The sequence below is a fragment of the Sus scrofa genome, chromosome 10 (assembly GCF_000003025.6).
Source record: "Sus scrofa isolate TJ Tabasco breed Duroc chromosome 10, Sscrofa11.1, whole genome shotgun sequence".
Classification (NCBI taxonomy): domain Eukaryota; kingdom Metazoa; phylum Chordata; class Mammalia; order Artiodactyla; family Suidae; genus Sus; species Sus scrofa.
The window spans coordinates 12,910,956-12,927,183 of record NC_010452.4 but is presented as its reverse complement, the minus strand read 5'-3'; the positions used below and the strand labels follow the sequence as shown (position 1 = coordinate 12,927,183).

Below are 16,228 nucleotides of genomic sequence, written 5' to 3'. Positions count from 1 at the left end.
ATATGACTGGGGGGCCCTCCAAGAGGCGGATGTTAGGAGACAGACACACAGAGGGACGACCACGCAAGGACACAAAGAGGGTGACCAGCTGCCAAGCCTAGGAGAGAGGCCTCACCAGACGCCTACCCTGCCGACACCTTGGCCTTGCACTTGCAGTCTCCAGACTGGGGAAATCAATTTCTGTTGTCTAGGCCGCCCAAACTGTGGGTGCTGCATTAGGGCAGCCCTGGCACATGAACACAGACCCCAAGGGGACCAGTGCAGGGGATGAAGTGTCTTCCGAAGGTCCTTTCTCCCAAGACATCCATTTCCCAACAATCTCTTGATTGTTAAGATGCCTTAGTTGAAACCGCTTAGCCTCAGGAGTTCCCATTGTGGCTCATGGGGTTACAAACCCGACTAGTATCCAAGAGGACAGGGGTCCGATCCCTGTCCTCGCTCAGTGGGTTAAGGATAAGGCATTGCCGTAACCTGTTATGTAGGCTGGCAGCTACAGCTCGAATTCAATCCCTAGATTAGGAACTTCCATATGCTGTGGGTGCAGCCCAAAATAAAAAAACCTTAAAAAAATTTAAAAGGGGGGGGGATTATACAGACCCTCGCAGAAGATGCATTGTTTATCATTTCATCAGACTGATCTGAACAGTGTATGCATTTCTGAGGGCAGGAACCTTGCCTAAGTGGCTCCTTTATTTAGCTCCTCCCAGGACCCCAGTGGCTCTGGCACCACTTTATGCTGATGCATTGAGTGGTACATGAGTGATGCATCGAGTGATGTCACCACTTAAAAAGGCCACAATAGCAGAGCTGTTCTTGCTGTGTGTCTCCCGCCCACCTCCCTATGCTATAATCGGTGATCATTGTCCTCCAGGATTTCATCATTGCTTTGACCATTTGGCAGACACAGAAAGGGAACAGTATGGCTTTTCTGTCCCTTTATAATCATGGCACTTTGCATTTGTATAGCGCATTTAACATATTCAGTGCCTTTTCTTGTCTATTGCCTGGTCTTATCCTAATGAAACAAAACCCCATGTGCTTTTGGAATTGTCTGTGCCACAGAGACAAGCTTAGGCATCAGAGCCAGGGAAACTCGGTGCTAGAGGAGGCTCGATGCCCCAAATGGCTGAAAGAATAGCAAATGCCATGGAAGTTGCAAATGGAGCCAGCATGAGAGCACAGCAATGCAGCTATTCTGTGGCGTGAAGATACATTTGGAGCATAGGAATCAATTCAGCACAAGCCGGGAGCCCAGAGGACTTCTCATCTGAGTCAAAGCGCTCTCCCTGTTGGCCCTGCCTAGGTGGCAGCTGGTACCAGGTTCTAACTGTAGGGAGAGATAGAGACTGGGAACAAGAGGCCACAACGATTTGGTAATAGGGGCACATTAGAAAGGTGGCTCAGAAATGTTTCTTGCTTTTTCAGCAACTTGAAAAGGGCAGGAATGAGTATCTGGAAGGGTGAGTATGCAAAGCGGAGGGTGCGGTTGAAAAACAGAATTTTTCCTTCTCATCACATTTTGGAAAAGGGAGCATCTAGAAGCAGAGCTCCCGCCAAGAAAAACAAGCTGTCTGAGGATGACTTGCCACTGGCTGCCCGCTGGGTGGACCATCTCCTGGGAAGCAGGAAAGTTAGGCACTCACTCCTTCAGCTCGCTTCAGCACTCGCTGGCAAATTATTGCTTTTACTCTGGTCCCATTTAGAAAATGACGGCTCTCTAAATCCTACTCTGGGGACCGGAGGGAAAACTCCCCCCGCCCCCCGCCCCTGCATTGCTGAAGTCTGGCCTCCTCTCCAACTCAGTGATCTGCAGCCTCACTACACATTAGAATCATCTAGGGAGCTTTTCAAGCCACCCCCCAATGCCCAGGCTGCAATCCAGACCAAGGAAACAGAAATTCTGGGGGTGGAACCCAGGAACAGTACTTTTTAAGCACCACCAGGTGATTCTGATGTGCAGCCAAGGTTGAGAACCAAACTTCCACCTTCTATCCATTACCAAGCTCAGTGCCCAGGGCAGTGAGGGATACTCTGATAGACGGAAAGTGTCGCACCTGCCTCGGCCCTTTCTTTGGTCTTCTTCCTTTGCCTTAATCCCATGCTTAGCAGCGATAATACTGCCACACGCGTTAGGAAGATAATAATCCAGCCATTATGTGGCTGCCAGGCTCTTGCTCACTAATCCACTTAGCAAATTAATATGAATCAGATACCACCCTAGGCAGTGTGACAGGGGCAAAAATCAGGAGGACAGGATCCCTGCCTTCACGGGATTCCTCCAACTGTGGAAGATCATGTACAAGCAACTGTGCTAGAAAGTGTTGTGTGATCAGACCTTTAAGACTTTCAGGCAGGGAGTTCCCGTCGTGGCGCAGTGGTTAACGAATCCGACTAGGAACCATGAGGTTGCGGGTTCGGTCCCTGCCCTTGCTCAGTGGGTTAAACGATCCGGCGTTGCCGTGAGCTGTGGTGTAGGTTGCAGATGTGGCTCGGATCCCGCGTTGCTGTGGCTCTGGCGTAGGCCGGTGGCTACAGCTCCGATTGGACCCCTAGCCTGGGAACCTCCATATGCCGCGGGAGCGGCCCAAGAAATAGCAACAACAACAAAAAGACACACACACAAAAAAAAAGACTTTCAGGCAGGAAATCAGAGAAAAAAATGAGATCTCTTAGCTGGACAGATATCTTCACAAATGACATATCTCTCTCTCACGCTCTCTCGCACTCTCTCGCTCTCACTCTCTCTCTCTCTCTCACACACACACACACACACACACACACACACACACAATCCTCAGCACATAATACAGGACAATGTACACAGCAGGTCTAAATGAATTCCGGTTGAATGAAGACAGACTTTCAAATTGGCACCCACTGGAACCCACCAAGACCAACCCAGGACCCCCTGCTCCGTTCTCCACCCCCACCATGCCCACGCACCTCCAGGTGCCATCAGAGGTCACCTCAACTCTGACACCTATTCTCTCTGCCCCCAACCCCCATCCCAGCCCACACCTCGCACTGCGCTTGGAGTTCCAGGGTGCATACCAGCGGCCGGGTGCCCTGCACTGGCTCCTCTGCCAACTGAATACCTCGCTGAAACCAAGGTCTGCAGCCACCCTCCAGTGTCCCCTCCCACTTCTCTCTGGAATAAAATCTCAATTTGGAGCTGAGCAGATCACCCCCCAAAAAGAGCAGCTGTGGCCATTTGCCTAGATCTGGCCGATGAATTAAGGGGCAGTGATGTGGGGAGCGTCTGGGTCGAAGCCTTCACACAAGCGGCCCTTTACCTCCTTCCGCCTCCACCCTGCTGCTTGAAAGGACATCACAGCGTGGGATGCTCTATGGACCACGTGGACCAGAAAATGATCCACCTGGTCCATGGATCCATGTGGTCCCTAATGAAGGCAGAGCTCCAAAGGCAGGAGGAGCTGGGTCCCCCTCCCATGCCACCCTCACCCTGGACGGGCTCCCCCGGAGACAGAGCAGGCGCCCTCGTATCTTCTGCCCACAGTGGGACCCATATCCCAACACGCTTTCCTGCCTCCCTCGCAACCTACAATACCTGCAGTTCCTCTGTATATTAATGAGAGGAGAAGATGTTACAGAAAACCCAACTATCTCTGTCAGAACAGTTGATGACTTGATGACTTCTCATTGCAAAACTAGCGAGAGCCCATCAATCTGCTTAGGCTTCAAGAATCTGCTTGGCTGGTGAATGCAATACATTGACCGGCCTCCTCTTCCCGGTCCACACAGTCTGTGGCGACTACAGGGGAAATTGAGTGACTGTCACTCTTGGTGAGCGGCCCAAGGAGGTTGACCAGTAGGATCAAGAGACGCTCTATGAAAGGTGTGGAAAGGTACCAGCTCCTACAGATGGAAGCAGCAAGAGAGAAAGAGCGTATGCGTGGGCTCTGGAACCAGACCATAGCTGGGTAACCCTGAGCAAGATATTTATCATCTGGAGTTCTCACTGTGGATCAGCAGGTTAAGAACCCGACATAGTGTCTGTGAGGATGCAGGTTCGATGCCTGGCCTCATTCAGTGGGTTAAGGATCTGGCACTGTGAGCTGTGGTGTAGGTCACAGACTTGGCTCGGATCCCGCATTGCTGCGCCTGCAGCTGCAACTCTGATTCAACCCCTACCCCAGGAACTTCCATACGCCATGGGTTTGGGCCCTAAAAAGATAAAAAAGTATTCACCATCTAGTGAAGGCAAATGATTTCATTCAACTCACAGAAAGTTCAGCTCCACAGTGGTCCCAGGCCCCTCCAAAAACCTACTGAACCTGAACTTCCCAGGATCGAGGCGGGTCTGTTAAGGATCTCCTGGGAAACAGAACCAACAGGATGCATGTATGTGTGTATTTATAGACAGAGATATCGATAGAGACTGAGAAAGAGATTGGAAGAAATTGGCTCATTCAACTGTAGTGGTTTGGTTACGTCCCATTCTGCCAGTGGGCTAATAGGCTGGAGATCCAGGAAGGGCCAATGCTGCTGCACAAGCCCCTCCTGCTTGGGGAGGTCAGTCTCTGCTCCACTGAGGCCTTTGACTGATTGGATGAGGCCCACCCACACTCTGGAGGGCAATTTGCTTTATTCAAAGTCTACCAATTAAATCTTAATCTCATCCAAAAAAAAAAAAAAAACCCTCAAAGAAACACCTAGAATAACGTACAATCACATACCTGGCACCATGGCCCAGCTAATTTGCCATATACAATTAAGCATCACAGGAGGTTGGCATTAATGAATTTATATTCATATTTTTTCTTTTTTCTATTTAGGGCTGCACTCATGGCATACGGAAGGTTCCAGGCGAGGGGTCAAATCAAAGCTGCAGCTCCTGGCCTCCACCACAGCTCATGGCAACACCAGATCCTTAACCCACTGAGCAGAGCCAGATATCAAACCTGCATCCTCATGGACATTATGTTGGGTTCGTAACCCACTGAGCCACAGTGGAAACTCTGCAATCTCATTTTTTGCTGCTCGTCACTCTAAGAGGGGTAAGATGATTCCTCCTCCTTTCCCTGCGAATATGTGGTAGACTGATAGCATTTATGGTGCCAGTGTATGGCCTCCATGCATCCACACCCTCTGCCCTGTAACTCCACAGTCCCTCCCACTGTGACCCTGGGCTTTGGCCACGTGACTCACTTCAGCCAGTAACAGGGCCCTAGCAGACTGGATGCAGACCAGAGCTTGAAGAAGTACTTGTGGATTTCCACTTCTTCTCATGCTTCTCTGTGACACCAGGAGCACCAGCCTGGCTTAGTCCTGGGAGGAGGCGATGAGGAGCAGAACCAGTTGTCCCAGCCAGATGAGCTCATGGTCTGCTGACTGCCAGACGTATGGGGTTTTTTGGTTTGTTTCTTTGACTGTTTGCTTTTTAGCGCTGCACCCATGGCATACGGAGGTTCCCAGGCTAGGGGTCAAATCAGAGCTGCAGTTTCCCCCCTACGCCACAGCCACAGCAACGCCAGATCCAAGCCACACCACAGCTCCTGGCAACACCGGATCCTTAACCCAGTGAGTGGTGCCTGGGATGGAACCTGCATCTTCATGGATACTAATCGTGTTTGTTACCACTGAGCCACAACGGGAACTCCCTGACTGCCAGACATATGAATGAGCTCCAGCCAAGACCAGAAGAACATCCATTCTCCCCAGAAGCCCGGCCAAGATTGGGGAACCACCAGATGACCCCACAGACTCATAAGAAACCTAAATGCTGGCTGTTGTGAGTGGCTATTAGTACGGCAATGGAGAGCTAATAAGGATGGGGCCAACCAGCTATCCAGCTTCGAGCCAGAGGGCTGAGCCCACCTGTAAGGCAGCTATTGTGAAGTCCTCTATTTTTCCCTTCTCCCTTGACCTTGGCAGTGGAGTGAAGTGAGGACAGGGCTCTTGCTCCAGCTTCTGGCTCAGCAGCCCCGTGACAGCACCACTATTTACGCAATGCGTAGACTGTCCCATCTTTCCCTCTGACTAACAAGGAGTTTGCCACAGAAAGCCTCTGAAAAATAAATTATACATGAGACACAGTTTCTGAACTAGTTGCAAGTTTTGTTCCAGGATATTTTTACTTTTCTTCAAACGTTCCCTGTAGGGGTGAATGATCCCCCCACGAAGTTAAATGGAAGTAGAAAAGAACCTTAAAGGAACCCACTTGGCCCCATCATGGTGAACCAAGCTTATTACAGGGGCCCTGAGGTCCTCGGTAGCTTTGGTATTTGCATCTTCCCTATAAAATAGCTGAGCAATATTGCTGCAGTGCTGGTCCTTAAGAAGCGTGTTTCAGGAGTTCCCGTCGGGGCGCAGTGGAAACAAATCTGACTAGGAACCATGAGGTTGCGGGTTCGATCCCTGGCCTCACTCAGTGGGTTAAGGATCCAGCGTTGTCGTGAGCTGTGGTGTAGGTCACAGAGGTGGCTCAGATCCTGCATTGCTGTGACTGTGGTGTAGGCCAGTACCCACAGTTCTGATTTGACCCCTATCCTGGGAACCTCCATATGCCTCGGGTGTAGCCCTAAAAAGGACAAAAAGACCAAAAAAAAGAAGCATGTTTCAAAGTGAACCAACAATTTCCTCTAACATGTGTTGATTGAAAATGTGGCCTCTGGTCGGCCAGACTTGCCTTCAAGAGCTTATGAACTATGACACCAGCTTATGAACTGTGACACCTGGGGTGTATCCTTAACCTCTCTAAGCCTGCATTCCCTCATCTGTTAAGTGAGGCTACTAATCATGACTACTTCGTAGCACTGTTGTGAGGATTAAAAGATTCCATTCTTTTACTTTATTTTGTCTTTTTTCTAGGGCCGCACCTGCAGCATATGGAGGTTCCCAGGCTAGGGGTCTAATTGGAGCTGTAGCTGCAGGCCTACACCAGAGTCGCAGCAACGCAGGATCTGAGCTGCGTCTGCAACCTACACCACAGCTCGTGGGAACAGCAGATACTTAACCCACTGAGCAAGGCCGGGGATCAAACGCAAACCTCATGGCTCCTACCAGATTTGTTAACCACTGAGCCATGACGGGAACTCCCATAGAGTCCATTCTTTTAACCACACATAGTAGTCACTTAAGAAAGGTAGCAGCAGAGTTCCCGTCATGGCTCAGCAGAAACGAATCTGACTAGTATCACTGAGTACCCAGGTTCAATTCCTGGCCTCGCTCAGGGGTTAAGGATCCAGCGTTGCCATAAGCTGTGGTGTAGGTCACAGACGCAGCTCGGATCTGGCATTGCTGTGGCTGTGGTGTAGGCCGGCAGCTGTAGCTCGGATTTGACCCCTAGCCTGGGAAATTCCATATGCCACAAATATGGCTCCAAAAAGACAAAAAAAAAAAAAAAAAAAAGAAGAAGAAGAAGAAGAAAGAAAAGAAAAGAAAAAAAAAGAAAGGTAGAAGCTGTTACTGTTGCCACGCTTTAGAAATCCCCCAAGCAATAGAGAATTCTGGTCTGGAAAACTTCTGAGTCAAGGATGGTCTCTCAGAGGCTTTCCACACAACTGCCTCTGAATTTATGCATCCCTGTTCCCTTTATTATGTCTGTCCCTCTATTAAAATACCACAGTCCCTCCAGAGCCCTGCAGGAAGACAGGCCTCAAGAGCTCAAAGACTGGCAATCAAGCCAATCCCTCGTGGCAGGAAGTGTCAGTAATTAGAGAAAAGGCACCACCTACTCCATGCTTCCAAGTGGCTAATGCATGACAAATTTTGTTCTCCAAAGTGACATGGCTCTTCCTCTAGGTTCTGGTATATAAATGCAGGTAGTGGCCTCCTCTTAGTCACAGAAATTGGGACAGTTTGAAATTGTCTATTTATAAGTTTGTAGAGTCAGCAAATGACTTATCTCTGGCACAGAATAAAATCTCCTTTAAGAAAACATTTCCCCCTTGGAGTGCCCATTGTGGCTCGGTGGTAATGAACCCGACTAGTATCCACGAGGATTTGGGTTCGACCCTTGGCCCCACTCAGTGGGTTAAGGATCTGGTGTTGCCATGTGCTGTGGGTGTAGGTCGCAGATGAGGTTGCTGTGGCTGTGGTGTAGGCCCACAACTGCAGCTCCAATTCAACCCCTAGCCTGGGAACTTCTATATGCCACCAAAAAGGCCTTAAAAAGACAAAAAAAAAAAAAATGCCCCCTTATAAAACCAATGTGCTTATAGTATCAGTAAGCTAGTGTCATAATAATGCTGCATAACAAATCACTCCAAAACTCAGTGCCATAAAACAATAATTATTTATACTTGCTCAGGCATCTAGAGGTTGACTGGGGTTGTCACTGGACTTAGGGGGCTTGGCTCTGAGCTACAGGTGGGCTCGGGTCTGTCTCCCCAGCCTCTCATGCTCCTTGCCCTTTAGTGGGCAGCCTAGGTGATGTCAAAAGTGCAAGAGGGAGTATAGAAAAACCTGTACACACTCAGATGCCCACCCACATGCCAATGGACAAATGCCATCAGATGGCAGGGCCCTACATCTGCGTAGAGCAGAAAAGTACTCTGCTTCCAGCAGAAGGAAGTACAAAACGCTATGGTCATGGAGACAGACAGGGCTGGCTTCAGGGACGTGTCACCTGTGCAGCTGCCCCTGGGCCCCACACTCAGAAGGGCCCCATCTGTGGCTGAATGTTCTCAGTTTCACAAGACTACTAATAACTTCTGGTCATGGGGCCCTATATGTTCATTCTTAACTGGGCCGTGCAAATCATATGGCTGATCCTAGATGGGGTGAGGGTGAAGAACTGAGAATGAGGAGGCGATCTTCCTCTTTAGCAACCTGACTCTGCACTATAAAAACATCCGGGCCCCTCCCCAGCTCCCCCGGCCCCTCCATTCTCAACCACTTCCTGGAACTTCTGAGTGGATCCAAGTTCACACCACTCAGCCTCTGTTTACACCAGGATGCCTCCCTCCCCTAAGGCAGAGGTGTGCTTCTGACAAGCACGAAACAGGGAGGGGCAGAGGTGAGCAGGGCCCTGATTGTTTCAGAATTTAAACTTGGAACACCGGCCCCCAATTCCCCAACACCACGCCTACCAACCTGGTAATATCCCTCTTCCTGCCATGAACTCAGTGCCCCTACCCACCCCGAAGCCCCTCCCACTCATCCTCCTCTTTCATATCCCATGGCAACTGCTCAATGGAGAGAGTGAAAATTATCCAACCACCAGCACTTTGAACATCCGCAAATGTCAGAAAACCTCCAGTAAGACTGGAAACACTCTTGGGGAAATCAGGGGGCGAAATGGAGAACCACAGATTCATCACGCCAAGAGGGAGATCCCAAACTATGCCACTAAGTACCTGTTGGAGATAGAACGCAAAGCCTCAGGCCAAGACAAGAATCACCAGACCCTTACCATTCCCGACTCCCGTCTCACTGTCATGTCCCCTCTTCCGTCTTGAGCAACCTGGCCCACTCCTTCCTACCCCTACCAGGAAAGGTATGCAGCCCACTCCTCACCTCCATGGGGGTAATATTCTCCACCAACCAACCAGCAAGTGGATCCTAAGACCCACCCCCTTCCCCAGCCAATCAGCAGGTCAGCAGGTGTGTTTCCACACCTCTCCTCTCCCAGGGCTACAGAAACGGACACGACCTGTCCCTGATCACCAGGAAGTCATCTCATTGTGTTAACAGTGTCTCTCACCTCAATAAATTTGTCTTTTCTTCACTGTGCTTTGAATCTGGAAAATTCTTTTTTCCGACCTGCGTGCACAGGCCACAACAGTACCCTCTTCTCCAGCAGGCTTATTCTAACTCAAAACCATCCTGGAAATCAGGCTGTCTCACTCCCTCTATGGAAGGTAAAACATTTCTCAGCTCCAAGGACCACCAACCGCCAACCCCAAGGTTAACCACCAGACACTTAGGAAGAAACTTTCTCTTTGTTCTCATGCCAGCCTGGGGCTCTCACATAGGTTCATTTCCTCTAACCAGCCCCTGAAGTGAGAAACGCAACCTGAAGCCCCTGTCACTCTCCTCCCCATGAGGACATCATGAGAGCAGCCAGCTAACCAACGTCTGTTCCGCACGGTGCTTTGGCTCCCAAACCCGCACTTCGCAGCCACCCTCAGAGTGACAGTGGCTCCAGAGGGGAGGGTTGCCCGGGGGACAAGAGGCTCTTGCCATGAAAAAAATGAATCAGAAGCACAAGTCGACACAAGAATCCTGCACTTCAGACAATTACCCAAAGAACACATTTTTCTGATAATTACAAAGCTAAAAATGGATCCACTTTGAAAATTCCTTCCTTTCTCCCGAGAAAGCTGAGGAGGTGGTTTAACAACAATCAGCTGCTGAGAGGCATCACATTCTGGGGTGCTTAGGAGATGAGTTCTAAGAAATTTCTTGGAAGGTACAATTCCCAGAAGGTGGTGCTAACTAAACCCACCAACTCTCCCACCACCTCTGGCATGTGCTCAGAGCCTGCGAATCTGAACTCAGAAGCTCATTCAGAAGGAGCCCCTAGGACTTCCCGTCATGGCTCAGCAGAAACGAATCTGACTAGTATCCATGAGGATGCATGTTTAACCCCTGGCCTCACTCATTGGTCAGGGATCCGGCATTGCTATGAGCTGTGGTGTAGGTCACAGACACGGCTCGGATCCTGCGTTGCTGTGGCTCTGGTGTAGGCCGGCGGCAATAGCTCCGATTAGACCCCTAGCCTGGGAACCTCCATATGCCGCAGGCGTAGCCCTAGAAAGACAAAAAAAAAAAAAAAAAGAATGAGCCCCAGGGGAGGAGGCCAAGGCCTTCCTGACAAACATCAAATGACACTTATCCAAGAAAATGAGATGGGGGCACCGGGGGCTGCCGCCAGCCAAGGATTACCTCAACCTGCTGCAGCACCAAGAACATGCTCCTGGGGATATGAGAAGTTTTAGGCAGCAGCCAAGGCTCAGGATACTAATAACCATAACATTTAGTACCTGCTAAGCATTTATGAGCTAGATACACCTGTATGATCTCATTTACTTCTTTTTTTCTTTTCATTTTTCGCCACCCTGCAGCATACGGAGCTCCTGGACCAGGGATCAGAGCTGAGCCAAAGTCTCGACCTAAGCTGAAACTGCGGGACGCCAGATCCTTGACCCACTGGGCCAGGCCCGGGACATGGAATCTGTGTCCCAGCGGCTCCCAAGCCGCCGCCAATCCCATTGCGCCACAGCGGGAGCTCCTACTCATTTACTTCCCCCAACTCCACAAGGAGGGGGCTGCACTTATCACCCCACTTCAGAGTCACACTGAGAGTAACACAGGGCGCAGGCAGGAGGCTGCAGAAGCTGGTGTACCTCACCACCACCTACACCACCTTTCTGGTGGAAGGAACCAGAAGTGGCTGAGAGAATTTATTCGTTAAGGGTGAAATTCAGACTGCGAAGACGGGAGAGGCATAAAGCCAGAGGAAAAGGAATGGGTCAGGAGAAAGTGGAGGTTAGAGACCTTCTGTGTCAACAAGGAATACAATGAAGAGCTAAATTTAATTTTAAAATACAAATACGACATAGGTGGTGAATGTGGTAAACTATGTTTGCACCGTGCATGGACACTGTTGAAATGAAGAAATGACTACCATGGGACCTAATCAAATGTAAAAGCTTCTGCACGGCAAAGGAAACCATCAACCAAACAAAAAAACAACCTACGGAATGGGAGAAAATATTTGCAAACGATGCGACCGACAGGGCTTAATTTCCAAAATATGCAAACAGCTCATACAACTTGATAGTGAAAAAACATACAATCTGATTAAAAAATGGGCAGAAAACCTAAGCAGACATTTTTCCAAAGAATGTACACAGAGGGTCAACAAGCACGTGAAAAGATGCTCAACATCGCTAAGTATTAGAGAAATGCAAATCAAAACTACAATGAGGTACCACCTCACACCGGTCAGAACGGCCATCATTAATAAGTCCACAAATAACAAATGCTGGAGAGGGTGTGGAGAAAAGGGAAACTTCCTACACTATTGGTGGGAATATAAATTGGTGCAGCCACTGTGGAAAACAGTATGGAGGTTCCTCAAAAAACTACAAACAGAGTTGCCATATGATCCAGCAAGCCCCCTCCTGGGCATACATCCAGACAAAAGTATAACTCAAAAAGATACATGCACCCTAATGTTCACTGCAGCACTATGCACAATAGCCAAGACATGGAAACAACCTAAATGTCCATCATCAGATGAGTGGATTAAGAAGATGTGGTACATATACACAATGGAATAGTTACTTAGCCGTAAACAAGAACAAAATAATGCCATTTGCAGCAACATGGATAGAACTAGAGATTCTCATACTAAGTGAAGTAAGTCAAAAAGAAAGACAAATACCATATGATATTACTTATATGTGGAATGTAACATAGGACACAAGTAACTTTTACAACAGAGAAACATACCCAAAGACATAGAGAACCAACTTGTGGGGTGGGGGTGAGGGAGAGGGATGGAGTGGGAGTTTGGAATTAACAGATGCAAACTATTATATATAGAATGGATAAACAACAAGGTTTTTACTGTATAGCACAGGGAATTATATTCAATATTCTGTGATAAATGATAATGGAAAAGAGTATTAAGAAAGAATGTATATGTTATAAAATTAAATATATATATAGCTAAATCACTTTGCTGTACAGCAGAACGTAACACAAAATTGTAAATCAACTATACTTCAATAAAAAAGATACATCCTTACTTGCTATATGCCTGAAATTAACACAACTATATTCCAATAAAATTTAAAGAAAAAATAAATGTACCCCATTGTTCATAGCAGCACTGTTTACAACAGCCAAGACTTCCAAGCAACCTAAATATCCATCAACAGATGAATGGACAAAGAAGATGCGGTACATATACACAACAGAATATTACTCAGCTATAAAAAATCATGAAATAATGCCATTTGCAGCAACATGGATGGACCTAGAGATTATCATTTTAGCCGAAGTAAGTCAGACAAAGACAAATATGATATGACATATATGTGTGTGATCTAAAAAAAACAAATGAATCTATATGCAAGACAGAAACAGACTCACAGACAGAAAACAAATGTATGATTCTCAAAGAGGAGAAGGAGAGCTCCCCCTGTGGCACAGTAGGTTAAGGATTTGGTATTGTCTTTGCGGCAATGAGGGTTCAATCACTGGCTGGGTGCAGTGGGTGAGGATCACAACTGCAGCTGGGATTCGATCCCTAGCCTGGGAACTTCCATGTGCTGAGGGTGTGGCCAAAAAAAAAAGAGAGAAGAGGGAGAGAAGAAGGACCAGTTAGGAGTATGGGATTAACAGGTACGCACTACTATACGTAAACTGGATAAGCAACAGGGGTTACTGTATAGCACAGGGAATTGTATTCAATATTTCGTAATATCAAATACTGGAAATAATCGAAAAAAAAGAAACAAGAGAAAAGGAGTTCCCATCATGGAGCAATGGTTAATGAATCCAACTAGGAACCATAAGGTTGCGGGTTCGATCCCTGGCCTTGCTCAGTGGGTTAAGGATCCGGCGTTGCCATGAGCTGTGGTGTAGGTCGCAGATGTGGCTCGGATCTGGTGTTGCTGTGGCTGTGGTGTAGGCCGGCAGCTACATCTCTGATGAGACCTCTAGCCTGGGAACCTCCATATGCCGCTGGTACGGCCCTAGAAAAGACAAAAACTTAAAAAAAGAAAAAGAAAAAGAAACAACTGAGCCACTATGCTGTACACCTGGAACTAACACAATATTATAAATCAACTACAGTTCAATAAAAAAAGAAACAACTATCGATCACCCCAGTGTTCCCAACCAGAAGAATTTAGATTGCAGAAGTATCAGCGGGTGAGCCCTCACTCATCCCTGAGTCACTAAGTATTTAGCAAGCACCCTCACCAGGCTGCACACCACACAAGTTCTATGTCACTAGAAGTAACAGCGAACAGAACACAATTGCTGTCCTTCCAGAACTTACATTCTAGTGCAAGGGGACAGATGCTCATGTCCGGTACTGTGTCACATGTCCTGTGTCACATGTCCAGTACCTAGACATGTCTGCGACAATTCAGAGGTACCAAACGAAACTAAAAAACATGTGCAAGATGGCAAGATCTCCATGACAATCAGAAAGGCCACTGTTTGCAATTACATTCAGAAAGAAATCATGCCGACATCAATGCAAACAAGCTTGGTGTCCAGGACACACAGACACAGGGGTGAAGAACCAACAGGGCCAAGTGTTAAAAGGTCAGGTGTGCTCTCAGCAAGAGGACCGGAGCAGCAGGAAGGCACCGCGAGGAAACGAACTGCAGGACGTGGCTTGTCTCTGCCTCCAGTTAGTCGAGAGTGCGAGAAGACAGAAAACCATCAGCTTCCTGTGATCAGGCACAGTTATAACATCTAAAACCTTTTTTTTTTTTTTTTCTTTTGCTTTTTAGGCCTGCACTTGCGGCCTATGGAAGTTCCCCAGGTAGGGGTTGAATCAGAGCTGCAGCTGCTGGTCTACACCACAGCCACAGCACTGCCAGATCCGAGCCATGCCTGTGACTTACACACACTCAAGGCAACATTGGATCCTTAACCCACTGAGCAGGGCCAGGGGTCCAACCCGCATCCTCAGAGACACCAGTCAGGTTCATAACTGCTGAGCCACAACGGGAACTCCCAAACACCTAAAATGTCCATTAAACACCTAAAGTGTTTAATGCCTCTGATGTTGACCTTAAACTTTACCCCTGGTATTTCTCACCAACAGTGAGTAGCAACTGCGTGGCTGAAGCAGCAGAAGCAGTAAGTAGCATGGAAAGAAGGAGTCAAAAAAAAAGGTCGAAAAACAAACAAACAAAAAGGTACTTGGAGTAACAAGTTTCCCTGCAGTAAAATATCTGTCTATCATTTATAGAAAGTTATACAAACTGCATGCAAATTTGCAACTAGTAATTCTAGTTCTTGCATAGCCTGCACCCTTGCATAGCCTTGCCTCTGAACTTCGAAAGATCCAGGGCTATAGGGCAGGACCTTGGCAGAGGCAGCCACAGGCCACAGAGTGGTCAAGCGATGCAGAATGAGCGAGGCTCACATGTGATGGATACAGATTATTGTTCTCCCAGAGGATTGAGGATGGTACATTCCAGATAGGAAGAAAGGGCAACTTGGAGTGTGAAAGTCAGCTGAAAAGAACAAACCAGAGACTATGGGAGTGACAGCTGGAGTGAGTTACTGGTGTCCAAAATGTTATCTGGGAAAATAATTTACAAATTCGTCAATTACCCTTAATACCTAATGTCATATGTTATTTTTTTAAACCATTCTTTATTCCTTGCATCACTAGTATTTTCATTATCTGAGCTTACTTCCCCACTGTGGCCTAGAAGCTGTGAAAATCTAACATACTGAGTTTCTTAGAAAACATTAAAGGGCAAGTAATTAGCTAGGAAAATAATTGACGTCTTGATTAAGCTCTTTCTCCCAGTGAAAGGTGTCATGATTGAAATACAGAAAAAAATTTCAAAAACTCACAGAACTGTTTCCCTTTTATCAGTGTTGGCATGGCATGTGGTTTCTCTGCTGTTCACATAAGGCTCAAAAAAAAAAAACAAAACCCAAAAACCTCCCTTGGGGTTGAAAGGTGGCTTTGTGCTGCTCTGGACAGAGACGAGGGATGTCCCTTGCCTCGAGGCTACGGACACCATTCGTTTGACCTGCAGGTTGCCATCCTCCACACTTTGCAGCCAAAAAGCACGTGCTTTCCTTACTGGAGAGCAGCAGACCAGTCTCTTGGCCACAGGGGTCCCCCAGCTATGTCACACAGTCATGCTAAATACTAAGCTGGAGCTGCACGTGCACACATGAATATGCGTGCACACGTGTGCCTCCTGAATGCGCCGAGGGCAGCTGGAACCTACAGCCCACCCATTCAGAGCGACTCTCTGAACGCCTGGCTCCCCCTTGAATACCATCTCCCATGCCCTCCCCACATTCCCCATGATGCTGTCAATCAAACTGCAAAGCTGAGTGGCAGGCTGCAACCTCAAAGGAAACCCAACGACCACTTAAAAACTTCTCTAAGCCAGGAGGGAGCGTGTCTGAGCCAGACAGGAACAAAGGCTGGGAGGCAACATCAGCTGTAAATGCCGTCCATCATCATGCAAAGATAAAGACCCTCTGATCCAACCAGGGCCACCTGCAGATATCCAGGGCTGTCCTGACACTCTGATTGATG

At 47.9% G+C, this 16,228-nt stretch overlaps 1 protein-coding gene across 1 annotated transcript in view; it reads right to left on the bottom strand.

The window, feature by feature from the left end:
- CNIH3 (cornichon family AMPA receptor auxiliary protein 3) overlaps window positions 1-16,228 on the bottom strand; it is a 205,350-nt gene that overhangs the window by 34,432 nt on the left and 154,690 nt on the right.